The following is a 13,745-nucleotide window of genomic DNA, read 5'->3' as shown; positions in this document are numbered from 1 at the left end:
AATCGCTGACACCCCTCCCATTCATCCCGCGTGAGAACGTATTCGCCCTTTAGCTTCGAATACCACTCATTGTATTTTGGGAGCCGAGGGAAATCAAGCTTTTCGGGGGTGTCAAACCATTCGTATGGAAACCGCGATTTCACTGTCTTACATTCGTAGGCTTTCACCCATTTCTCGTAGCTCGTCCCCGGCCCAAGGTAGTTGATGATATCGAGGAAACGGAATCCCCGAGTGAGCAAGAACATGGTTTTGTTCCCCTTTTTTGCCACTCTCACTTTGCTTGTTGTGTCAGCAAGGCGGCCAGCGAAGTGGTTTTTGATCAGATTCAGATGGTAACTGCCTGAGTTGAACCCGACGACAGGAACCTGGTTGCACCATTCCTCGATTTTTTGCCGCTGCGCTTTTGGAAGCAGGTACACGTCTTCTGGCGCAAACTCCGCTCGTACCTGAACCCGGATGTTTTTTCCGCGTCTCTCTAGCTCTTCCATAAACTTGCGGACCAACTCCGCGGGGTCTCTTTCACAGATGTGGGTGGGCTCTCTTTCAAGGGTGTCGCCAACGCTCACCGAAATTGGCACGTGCGCGTTTTCTATCGTGAGAGCAGGCGTCGGCTTCTTCCGATGATTATTATCGCCATACGCCTCCAAATCGTACAAGATCGCGTGCGGGTAGCTTTTTGTTTCGGCCCGCGGTAGGTCAGCGCCGATTTTCCCAACTTCGCACGCCCAGGCCTCGACAACTTGGTAGCCGGCCTCTTGCAGGGACCTTTTGCGCTTCATTGTGGCTTGATACATATCTTCGCGTGTTTTGTTGTTGCGGTAAATGCTTTTGTCGCGATCTTGCGGGTAACATTTTGGACACCCGTGCCAGTGACAGCCGTGGTATTGAAATACAGTCTTCGTTTCGTGGTTGTAACCGTCGACAGGTGCGCTCTCAACCCAACGGTCGCCACCAGGCCCACACATTGCGTGGTGAATGTGGATTTTCCGCCGCTTGGCTTCTCGATCAAGCCACCGAAGCGATTCTTTGGCAGAGTTGTTTTTTGGGTAGAAAGCTTTCTCGAAAGCTGTCTGCAGGGCTTCGACCCTTTCACCCGGGCAATCGATTACCGTTTTTCCTTCACTGCAGGTTTGGAAGTGACGTTGGAGATGGCAAACTTGCGTGAATCTCGCTCTGCAATGATTGCATGAATAATTTTTGGCCAACCTGGCAATATATTTGATGACGAATGGGTGCCCTTCGCAGATACCGATTGTCAGAATGTTCTTTAAACTGGCTGTTGGGTTTCATCTAAGGTGCCATACCACTTCTTCCCCCCTCTCGGGCTCATACACTCGGATGCCGAGCCAGTCCGAAAAAGCTGTCCCTTGATTCAGATGCCTTTCAACCTTGTCTAATTCGTCCAGAGACGTTTTTGGCCAGTCGGTCGGCATGGTTTTGAGTTTGAAGAAACTCTTGACTAGACCGTGGGCTGCTTTTGTACTTCGATCGACACGCGCTCCTCGGTGCACAGCGATGCAACGCCAAAGGCACAAGTTGTCTTTATATGTATCCAAAGCCGCCATCGCCCCGCCATGGGCAAGGTTGCGCAGCCAGTCCGGCAAAGATCCTGCACCCAACAACGGCTGACGGTCAATCACAACCTTCAGGTCAACATTAAAAAAGCTTACAAACTCCCACTTTGTTGATGGTCTTTCGATTTTGTCATGGTCCAGGCGTTTTGTCTCTTCTTCACTCAGCCATTCTTCTGCCTCTGCCAGTCTGTTTATCCAAGGTGAGCCTTGGTTTTTGTAGTACAGAATCACCGTTCCATCTTCAATGTTGCGCAACTGATACGAGAAAACATGCCTCAGGTAAAACGATGTGTCAACATTTCCTCGAGTTTTTTCCATAAAGTTTGTTGTTAGGTCTTTTTCCAGACCTCTGATGAAGCGCCATCTGATGTAGCGCCGCCCTTTACTCTCTTGCCCGTCATGTCTTGCATCATCGAACAGGTCCAGAATCTCATTTTGGTAGTCTGTCACTGTTCGGATGTTCTGTGCGGGAAAAGGGTCGTAGTCCCTCAGAAGCTCTTGCGTTTTTCTCCCCTTTCTTTGCCGGGGAGGGGGTCTTGGTTGGAAAGGTTTTGGAAGTAAAGGTTTTTGCAAACTCTTCTCCGTTTCTTGGGAAATAGGTTCATCCAGCACGTTCTGAACAATCTTTCTAACAGCTGGCTTGTTTTCTGCAGGTGCTCTAAATACTGCAACGTTGCTGGATCAAATTTTGCAAACTCTTCTTTCAGAATTTCTTCAAGTTTTTGGGCAACATCAGACATGACGATGTAACTAAAGGTGCTCATTTCTCTAACACGGTTGACTTGAGCTCAAGCAAAACAAGTTCAAAAGTTTTCTTCGCTTTTTTGCGTTTGCGGATTAGCCGGTGTTTTAGCGCGCTCCCGCCGCAAGAAACGCAAAGACGGTAATCGCACAAAACTCTAACTCCACAGATGACACACGGGGAAGGAATTTTCATCCCTTTTTTGAGTTGGTAGTTGTGCTGCCTGCAATAAGCGCCGACACAGCTCTTTCCGCAGTTTTCTTTCCGGTTGCGCATCAGCCACGCACACTTGTTTGTTCCTCGAACCATTGCCGCTATTCGGGCGGTATAACAGCGAGGTCGTTTCTATCTAATAGGAATCCCTCCCCTTCCCTCCCTTCCCTGTAGTAGTATATAGGGGATTAGACAAATACTGTTTCGCAGAGGGACCCAGCATTTCCCCGTTTTGGAATCCCCAACTTCATCCGAACCGAGCTTGTGAGGTTCGGTTTTGAACCTGGGGGTTGTAAAACAGGGAAATACTTCTCCCTCTGCGAAACGGTATTTGTCTAATGCCCTATATACTACTGCGCTATTCCGAGGTAACGTGTGCGTCTAATCGTTAAATGCAGGAGTAGACAGTAAATTAGTACGCCTTAGAACTGGAAATTTCTAACGTTACTGTCATTTTAGGTCAGAAGTGTACAGCAAGGTTGAAAGCGAACCAACAGACGAAGTCGCCACCATTGAGCGAGAATTTAAATTTAGAAAAAGAATCGCCCTTTCTGTTTTGGGAAGTTAAATAACTGTACCGTTACTTTTAACGTCACCAGTAAACAATTTAGGTTTAAAGTTTGTTTTGTAAAATGTGTGATTAAATAAAGTTGTTTATCGTCAAGTGTTTTTCTTGCTTCATCAATATACAGATTAAGAAAATTTGCATCCGTGTTTGAAATTATTTCCAAACACGCCGTGGTTTTTACCTCGTTTATCATTGGGTTTCTAAACCCATCCACCTGACCAGAAGAAGATGCTCTGGTTGGGTAAGAGCTGCTTGAATAATTAATGAGTTTGAGAAACTCAATTAAAATTCCGTCTAACTCAAAAAGTACACGCTAAAAGAAACTCATTAGCAAGGTATTGCCACTAAAAATGTATGATCTTACGATATTTAACTAGAAATTCTTGACAGCCTGTCAACGCTTACGACTGCATTCTGAGTTGTTCTCTTTATCTTGAAGTAAACGGTGTCGTTTGTAACTCCGCATAATTAATGATGTTTTACACAGTCGAGGACTTGATCTAAAATTTAGACTATTATTACAACAGTAATGTTGAGCAGGAAAAAACCTGTTTAATACTTACAAAATAGCAGGCAGGTTATCGACGTCGTATGTAGAGTGAAGGCTTATACGTTTTAAATTTGTCCGCATCATATATCTAAAAAAGGGAAAATACTAAGCATGCAACTAAATACACACAAAAAATAGATTAAAATAAATAAATTACTAAATAATTAAATAAATAAATAAGTAAATGAATAAACAATTCGCACAGCTTGGATATAAGTTAGAGCTGTGGGTATGATACATTCAGTATCACTGGTACTAAAAAATGCTCCGATACTTCATTTTAAAGACAAAATATTCAGCTTTCAAAAACAGGTGCTAACTCGACTTGAGAGCTGATTCGGGCAAAGATTTTCAATGTTTAAAAAATGTCTTTGGGAAATTAGTGAAATTCCTGATTTAGGAATGAAATGGAGAGATATTTTTCAGCATGTGCCATGATGACAAATTTCTGTCAACTACGCTGGCCATCCGAACCCTTTTATTTCAAAATCCGCTTGGGTTAATCTATGAGAGCGCGGCACTGCTCAAAAATAAGGTTTTACGAAAACGTCAGCAAAAAGTAACAATAAGTTGTTGGGTGTAGTTCAGAGGGCATGCGGGTATGGTGAGTGATTAAAGCAGTGGTATTATGCCCGATCAGCGCCATCAAGTAGCCAAGAATGAGCCGTGGTAATGGCAAATGGTCAACTGACCAATGTTTTCAGGATCATGTAAATATTGATGTTACCACAAGTATCATTTCAGTTTCTACATCTGCTTATGTCTCGTTCTTTCTACCTTGTTAAAATGAATCCGCTTTTTTATATATGTAAAACCCTTTTTGAAAGAATATGGAGACTGAGATTGGCTATATTTTAAGATTACCGTAGAATTCCGAAAGTAACGGCTCCCTTTACTTTCGGAATTAGCAGGCAAAAGGGGCCGCTACTTTCGGGTCGCCGTTACTTATGGGTAGCGTTACTTACTTTCGGAACGTCAAAAAACGTTTGTGCGGTAACATTCGTTTCAGACAAAGCGGACACGTGACATATGGAATTAAAAGTTTCGTATTTTGTATATTCCTAACTACCCACATAAACGAGACAGCCTGGATAAACAAAAAAAGGCCCTAATTGTTGGTGCTTGTGGGCGAAAGTCTAATGGTTAACGTTGCATTATATAGCAGCGTAACTCATTACACTTCGATACACTGCAGTATTATCATTTGGCTCTGCTGCTAGAATACAGCCTATAAATGATAGATTAAAGAAACATTCAGCTTATTTCGAAATAAATTCAAAAGAACTCTTCAAGCTGTTTAGTCCTGCAGTCAGGCTGTTCCATACGCATTGCGCTTGAGAACAAAACTTTTCTCTTTTTACTGACTTCTTCAAAGGGCCGCTATTTTCGGGTGGCCCCGTTACTTTCGGAAGGACCGTTACTTTCGAAATTCAATAGGAAGGTAAAGAATTAAGGTTACTTTCGGGGAGGCGTTATTTTCAGGGGAGAGCGGCGTTACTTTCGGAATTCTACGGTATGTTAAGTGTATATCTGTCTGTATTCGCAAAGTCAGAATTTGACAAGTCCCTGGTAATCTTGATTCATTCCTGTCCTAGAGCTAGCTCTCGACAAGGCTTATGCCTCTTTTAGGCTAGAAACACTAAATTATTTCACGGTCTTTTCATTGAATCATGAGCTGGGCATATTTAAAGTGGTACTATGACGAAAATCGCATGTTTCTTACCTAGGCCATCTTGAATCATAAACAAGTAGTCTGTATAGGAAGAAAATGCTTTTTACTATTTTCAAATATCTCTTTTCGTTCCAGAGATACTCAAGTTTCTAAAATATGCAAATTAGCTAAGTGACGACTTCATTCACTCAACCAAATTTTGTTCAAATATGATCAAGAAAGATATCTCAGACAATTTGTATCAGAAATGTTTGATTCTTTGCAGTAAAATTCTACTAAATATGCTCCACAATACCAGATTAACAGTTTTTTTTATCATGGCAACATACTGGTTTCCAGACCTCCCCAATATTTAAGGCTTTTCTTGCCCCCTTTGGTGTTCCATTTTGATTTTGTTTATGGTGTCTCATATGCATGATCCAGCAAGCATATAAATATGTTTTGTTCGAGTTCGCGGCCTCGTTTAATGTTTTTTGAGCGGAAAATCACTAACATATTGAAATAAAGTGGGTGGGGACTGGAAAGGTGAGTTGCCATGGGAACATGACTTTTTATAGCTGTAGGCCATAGGTGTGTTTCTTATAGAACCAATAGCCTATCAAGTACCAATGGTCTGTGGTGCAAATTGACCGAGATAGCTTCATTTATATACGTGATATACAAAATTTCATGATATATCGATATATCATGAAATTTTGTAATTGAATTATTTTTAGTAATTTCTTAGCACGGCTTTCTTGGAAACCAATTCTTTTTAATGGAAGAGATACCGTGTTGAAATAATTTGTTTGTCTGTCTGTCTGTCTGTCTGTGTGATATAATATTGGTTTGAGTGTATGACGTCATCAGTCAGTCACCATTTGCATATTTTATTACACATTTTTCAAACTTAAATATCTCCGGAAGTAATGCAGATATTTACAAATGGTAAACGGCAGTTTTATTATTTTTTGGAATTCTATGTGATACACTTAAAAAATCAGGGGGTAAAAATTTGATCATTGTACCACTTTAACTAGCAGTGTTTTCAACATTAAATTGCAAGTCTAAATTAATACAACAACCTACGCATAACCTACACATATCAAAACTCCGGCGAAGAGTTGGTCTCTAGCTTTTTAAAGAGGGTCTAAAATATAGTTTGTAAATCCCAAAGTATTAACTGTAAACTATTTAACAATTAGATTATTCGCTCCGGATTTCTACGGGGTGATAGCTGCATGGTGAGATCTTCAGCCTCATCAACTATCACCTCAAAGAAATTAAGAGCGAATAATCTAATCGTTTTAGTAGAATTTTAACTGAAATCTACTTCAAATAACGTTTTCTAATTCTTTCTCGAAGTATTATTTTAATAATACTTAATAATAATTTTAAGCACATTCATTTTAATAATATTTTTTTTTTACCCTTAACCACCTCACTATAAAGCGTGAAGTTTAAAAAATTCACGCTTTATTGTGAGGTGGTTAAGGGTGAAAAAATCGTTAACGACTGGAAGAAAGCACATCTTTACCCTATTTGGCACACAAACTCGTTACGATACTGCAAGCAAATTTAGGCTGGGTGCCACATGATTTGATTATCGGGGGGTGGTGGGGGCATGACAGCAATTCATTTGTGCCACTCTTTGCTAGCATGAAAACGAGGCATGTACATTTAAATGTTTTAAAATATGTCTGTCTGTATTCGCAAAAACATAGCCACAGAATTTGACTTGTCACTGATAATCTTGATACAATTATGTCCTAGAGCTAGCTTTCCACAAGGTTCAAATAAAAGCAAATATCTCTCCTGTATGCCTTTTGAAACTTTCCGTCTTTTCACTGAATCATGAATTGTACAATTAAGAGAGCTTTCAACATGAAATTCGCGTCTAAATCAACACAAACGTACACGTATCAAAACCTCGGCGGAGAGCTGATCTACAGTTTTCTAAAGGCCTGCATCGTCCTAAATGGACTGAACAAGAGCTTCCTACATCGACAATCGATTAAACGTGAAACAAACTAGGCCATAATTATGAGTAAACGAACACTCCGTGTGTCGTCGGTACTTCAATTATCGACCGGAAGTCACAGAAGTAAATCTCTTCCGCACTTCCGAATCAAAGACAATTCTGATAGTTACCTAAACCGAAAACACCTAAAATTGATGAATCAAGGAAATTCTACCCAAGATCGGCCTTTGACGAGATTTTATTCACTCGGTTTGTGGCCATTGTTTGCTCGGAAATAGCAATGTCCCGAATGTACTTGAATTTCATCGTGTGGGAAAGTCTTAAGCCGCATCAAAGTTCAACCCAGATAACGTCAACAGCAGCTACAAATGTCTAGTCCATTGCACTTCTAAGTCCTAATTGATGCAGCTAAAGCTCTTTGCTGTCTAAAGCGAGCACATTATTATCGCCACAGTGCTAACGGCCCAATATTGCGGGACTAAATGACGTCCCGTTTCAGTACATCTCAGGGCCCTTCATGTACGATAATGGACGACGCTTTCTAGCAAAGCGTCAGACCTGCGCCTTCATTGGACTTAATGATGTCCTCGGGCAGACTTTCTTTAGACAGCAGTAGTAAAACGTTAATAGATCAGCGCCTTCTCCGAGTCACGGCGCGACCTGAAAATCAGTCGAGTATAGCCTGGGCTAAACTTAACGCCAATTGAATAAAGCAGGGGTACGGGGGTAGCGATAAATGATTAAAAAAAAATAAATGAATAAGTGAAACGTACAGAAATAAGTTCTCTACATTTCATGCTAGCTAAGCCTTACAAGGTGCTGCCATTAGGAAAGCCAACAACAACAACAACAAAATCAGAGGTTACATGAATGAAGGGGTTTATATCCGCGGGATGTTTTTGGAAAAACAGTCAGATGTTTCTAATCGGTAAAAATTTGTTCAGAAACAGAAATAATTATTTGAGTACTCTTTTCATTTCACAAAGAAATAGCACTCGTACTTATGATGCAGTCACGTGACAATCACGTGCCAATATTTCTCGCGCACACTTAATATGGACCAACAATGTCATTACAGAATAGAGTAAAGAAGAGCACATACATCATGTATTGATATATTTATTTTGAAAACTGAAAGTCGTACGATGAAAATAGATTTACAGCAAGCTTTCCTGAAATGAAATCAAGTATTCAGGGGTGGGCGTCTGGGTGTTTCCAGTTATCACAAACAACTTTGAAAACTGACAGGTAACATGGAGTTTTGAACATATTCTATTATGATCAGGTTAGTGATCTTAATAGAAGGAGATTAGCTTTGGAATATTTGCATCTGCCAGAACATCCTTGTTTCCAGCCACATGTAAAGAGCTCAAGGCAGGCTATGGCTCCTATTGCTCGTTTTCATGTGACGACACCATTTTCCAAAACTAAAAATCACCAATCCTTCTGAAGTTTAAAATTAATCAGATTTAAGACCCTGTAATAACTTGACGTTTTCCAACGTTTAAGCTCGACAGGGTTTCAAATTTTGTTATAGAGCACATTTAATTTTCCAAGTTTATGCGTTCCCTGACATTAAAATGACGGCCCGAGAAGGCTCTCGCGTAGGTCAAAAAATGAGTTATCGCTCAAGTTTATGCTAACTGAACAATTGTTTCAATAGAATGAGTATTGATTTCAATGCGTTGGAGTTCTAGAGTAATAACCTTTCGTTTTCATCCCTCTGGTCAAGAAACCATCTACAGGCTTGTGCACTGAGATGCTACTTTGGTAAACTTCTCCGATTTTAAAGCGTGCTGTAATAGTAAGTCCTACATAAGCAAAATTAGAAATCAACTTTGTTACTTCTGTCCCTTTCGTTACAGATTTATTAATATAAAAGCAATAGGATAGGTCGAAATGAAACACACACGCAATTTATCCGTGTACGAGGTATGTTCCCCTTAGGGACTGTTTTTGTTTATGAAGATTTCTTTGTGGGATTCATTTACATTTAGCCCATTGCTGGTCTTGTTGTAAAGAACTACTGTGATCAGTAAATCGGTCCAGAAGCTTGAAAATGGAATCATGCTTGGTCAACACATATTAAGGGTGATCTTACAGGAAATTAAATGCCTCCGTCATGTCGGCAGTGAACAACTTTTATGCGTCGCAAGCAGACTTCTTACCCTTCCCAAGAAACAGGAGGTTGTTGCGTTTAATCGACGAATAAAATTATTGCCCGATATGTCGGCACTATCAGGAAATATGTCAGATATGTTTTAGGGCCAAGAAATTCGTAAGTGAAATTCACACTGATGTACTGGACATATTTCTCCATGTCCGAACCAATTTAGATTTCACTGCAGATGAATACTGTATAATGAAAAAGCCCTATCATTATGACAATAACACCTGTATCCCCTGTGCGCAGGAGAACCTGACTGTATACATTGTTCAGCACCTGTGGAACATGAACAGCTATCCTCGTGTCAGCTCCCTAGTGGACGCATTTCTGTATAAAAGAACAGTCTCTGCTTTCAACACTGGATTCGTCGGAGGTAAAGTTTACTTCCTTGATCTCTGGAAACTTGAAGTTTGCAACTATGCTTGTCAGCGGGGAAAAGAGGTCTTTATGGCTGGTATTGTCTAGCTGAGGAAAATGCTTTCCAGTTTGGAGGAATCTTGGTGTCAGCTGTCACCTTTTTCTGAGCTTTAGTCCTCTTCTCCCTGGCTGAATCTTTGCCAGGGTAGGTGGAAAACGCGGGACCGGGGCCGCGGGGTATGAGGTACGGGGTCTTCGTGAAAAACAACGAAGAACCATTCTTATTCGCCAAAAATAGTAAAAATGGGAAGTCGAAATTTTGTTAGTTTAAATTGCAATCAAAATATTGGCGTGAAACGCGTTTCTCAAACATTTCGTGAGAAAGAAAACCATTCAAGAGCCAACGTGCCGTGCAGTGGTTTTCTTTTGCATGAGGCGTCTATTTTATTTTTCGCCGTAACTTGCGTGGATTTTTGTTTTAACTTTTAAAAAAAATCTTAAAATAATACAGAATTTTTGCTTAGTACCTTTAACCATGAAAAGGGACAGTTGCCGTATTTGCTCGATTAAATGCCGGTTACCTGCCTCAAGAAATGACGACAAAAATTACCATAAAATATAAAGAATAAACAAAATAAAATATGCGTGGCCTAGCCAAAAAAAAAGCTAAAGGGGTTTAAAGAGTTATTAATCGAGAAAATACAGTAACCTTCTTGAAATGCCAGCTCCAAAATAAATTCTGGTGTGCTTTTAAGTAAAACATAAGTCGGCCCCTTACTGTAGTTGCTTGCGTTTATTTCAGCGCGAATGATCTCCACTATTACGAATGTGGATTTCGTTTTCGGTGTCTCCTTACACACGAGTTTACAAAAAAAAGGTTGTTCTAGTGAAATCAAAATGTTGTTCCCTTCACATTAACTATCGACTGGGACCTCACTAACGATTCATAACTGATCAGACTCCTGGAGGGGGGGGGGGTTGTTGGGGGACGCGCGGAGGATTTTTCGGGGATCATTAGATTTTTAGGATGACGGGGGGGGGGGGGGGGGGAATCAGTCATAACTGAGAGCCCAGAAAAGAGAATCACTACATGTCACATGCCCATAAAGACTTGGTAGTCAGCTATTTGGCACTCTAAAATGTAACTTTGCAGTTTCCAAACACTTGGTATGGTTAGTTGCTGGTATGTCAACTGACATCAGTCACAGGGCTCTCAGTGGAACGGCGAAATTCTACAGACTGTAAAATCGAATGTAGCCACCTGTTCCGGTCATTGAAATTTGTATACATAGAACAATAAATTAAAACTTGCAGACTGAGACGTTTCAAGAAGAAAATAATAAATAATAAAAGGTGATACAGCGCTACTTGTTACGTCTAATTTTATGATCATGAACAACTAATTTTCCGTAACACTTTGCCCCCCAAAATACGTGAAATCGCATCTTTGACTACCTAAAAGTTCAAAATTTCCTGGGGGAAGATACCCCCGAGTCCGTACGTTGGCTTGCCCCTTCGGGCGAATCGGGCCTCACTTTAATTTATGTCTCCTGTTATGCTGAATTGGACGCCTCTGACGCCTCTAACTTCTGTTAGAACCCTGATCAGATATCAGGAAGACACGGATCAAGTGACTGCACCATGGCGGCTTCATTAACCTGTAAGTCAGCATCATGATTAGAAATATTACTATCACATGACCGTTAAAAGCACTAAATATACATGTAGAAAGCTGAATATGTGTGCGAAGACATTGAGGGGTATCATGAAATTTGTTATGAGGGGGATACTTTGATAAAATAACATTTAAATGGGGTATCAGCTAAATGTTACTGTCTTTAGCCGAAACTCCTCTGTCACCCCCCAGGCGATAAATAATGACCAGTCGAAATGTGATTATTTGTATAGAAAGGCTTTTTCATGATTTAAGATAGCAGGCAAAACAATCTTTATTATTTCATCAGTCTCGTTCAAAGGTACATAAAAAAAGAAAAAAAACAAAAACAAAAAAACAAAAACAAAAAAAAAAAACGCGCAAGTCACTGCAAAAAATAACATAAAAGCCCCATGCAAAAGAAAACTTCTGCACGGCACGTTGGCTCTCGAATGGTTTTCTTTGTCACGAAATGTTTAATATGCCTTTATGATCGAAAAACGCATTTCACGCCGAGAAGCTGAACTGATTTTCATTGCAATTTAAAATAGCAATGAGTCCTTATTTTAGTGAGCAAAATTCATATTTTAGCGAAAAAATGTTCCCCCCGTGTTTTCCACACCCCGTGTTTTCCACACACCGTGTGTTCCACACCCCGGGACCCCGTACCCCGTACCCCGAAACCCCGGCCCCTCGTTTTCCACCTAGCCATCTTTGCCGGATGATGTTCACCTTGTATGTATCCCAAACAATGACCACTCGATTACTTGATTGTCGATTATTTATAATGAACGAAATAAAGGTGTTTTCAGCTTAGCTATCAAACAGTTGTGGACACAACTGAGCCATCAAAGATCCGACAATCATAGAGTGGAGGTGCGCCAGGCTGCTTTGTACTGGCAGGCTTAACGTATGTCAAGAGGTCTGACTTCTTCCTAAATCGTAGCTTCCCAAACTCGTATAGAGATGGTAGGTACTAGGGTTAGTTTTTGTGTATGAAAAACTCCCCAAGCTTTCCACTTCGATATGCTGGGTGGCTATCTATGTACAGACAGATTTTTCTTGGTGGTATTATTAATTTTTTGTTTGAAATGGAATTTTGTTTACAGGACGAACACTTACACTACTTACAATACTAATATTATACTTACATTTACATTTACACGATACTTGTTACTTACACTTCTTATTCTTACACTATTTATACATGCACTAGTTACAATACATATCTTACAATATACAATCTCCTAATTAAATTACAATTGGCTTATTCACAATTTTTTTATTATTAGATTTTACAATGCATTACTTACAACGTAACATACATTACACAAATTAACGACAACAAATTACACACACACATTACATTTTTTTTTACGTAAAAAGGTAATGGTATTATTAATAGACACAATTCTATTTTCGATCATTGTATTTATAATCACAAAATTCTTGTCCCGATTCTGCCCCGTACTCTAGATGGACTTCAATGCGCGGTTACAACACCTGATGCACAATCTCCATTTCCAATGTTCACAAGCTCTTCTACGTTGTCCCCTCAATAAAAGATTCCTAATGTTTTCATCACGTGTCTGCCATTTTAAGCACCTGCATCTGGAATATCTTCTGTGCAGAAATGCCACTTTAATGGTGTTTTAACGACTTGTCAGCATGGGGTCATTTTCAGCGAGGTACTGTGCTTGAACAAACAAACAAACAAACAAACAAAAACCCTGCGCCAGAAACCATCCGTCTTTAAAAACCGTTGGGCGTGCGATTTAGCCCAGTGCACCACTAGAACCCTTGACGATGGCATTATTTTGCCCATGTGCCTGCTCATTTGCTATACAGGAAAATGTCTTCTCTGTCTTCTTAACAATCCAGTAATTCTGCTTGTCTTCTTTGACTGTTCATCATGCCCCTGATTTGCACAGTGGAAGCCATCATGCATAATCGGTTTGGTCCAAGGAGTACCATGGAATAAAGGTTTCAAGTGTTTTACCATAGAATGAAAATATAATTCACGAAGAGATCTGATGAAAATATGGGTATATGAGGACTTCCAACCAGAGAATTATGTTCCAGAAATGGAAAGCGGCCGGGCGCTTTTCACCTGTAGAGGACTTCCTTCATTCAAAAAAACTCTATGCATTCACCAAGACCGTGGAGAAAAAACTCTCTTGGAGCTTCTTGGGAGCTAAAACAATTACTGATACAGCAGCAAAACTTGTTTACAGATCACACTTTTGAAGTCAAACCAAAACTGATCTTTTACAGGATTCCCTTATTTG

At 40.3% G+C, this 13,745-nt stretch overlaps 3 long non-coding RNA genes across 3 annotated transcripts in view; 1 reads left to right on the top strand and 2 right to left on the bottom strand.

Moving 5' to 3' along the window:
• The window catches only part of LOC145500501 (uncharacterized), a 192,521-nt gene that overhangs the window by 42,633 nt on the left and 136,143 nt on the right, over positions 1-13,745 (top strand). The gene's annotated exons all lie outside the window — the stretch shown is intronic.
• The window catches only part of LOC145500511 (uncharacterized), a 340,504-nt gene that overhangs the window by 198,666 nt on the left and 128,093 nt on the right, over positions 1-13,745 (bottom strand). The gene's annotated exons all lie outside the window — the stretch shown is intronic.
• On the bottom strand, positions 7,595-12,591 carry LOC145500580 (uncharacterized). The gene is made up of 2 exons (XR_014051115.1): positions 11,259-12,591; positions 7,595-10,686 (listed from the first exon to the last, which is right to left on the bottom strand). It is a non-coding gene; the product is annotated as an uncharacterized LOC145500580 (long non-coding RNA).

Source organism: Orbicella franksi, chromosome 10, assembly GCF_964199315.1.
Source record: "Orbicella franksi chromosome 10, jaOrbFran1.1, whole genome shotgun sequence".
NCBI lineage: Eukaryota > Metazoa > Cnidaria > Anthozoa > Scleractinia > Merulinidae > Orbicella > Orbicella franksi.
Note: the sequence above shows the minus strand (reverse complement) of the source record. Positions and strands in the feature narration are given on the sequence as shown.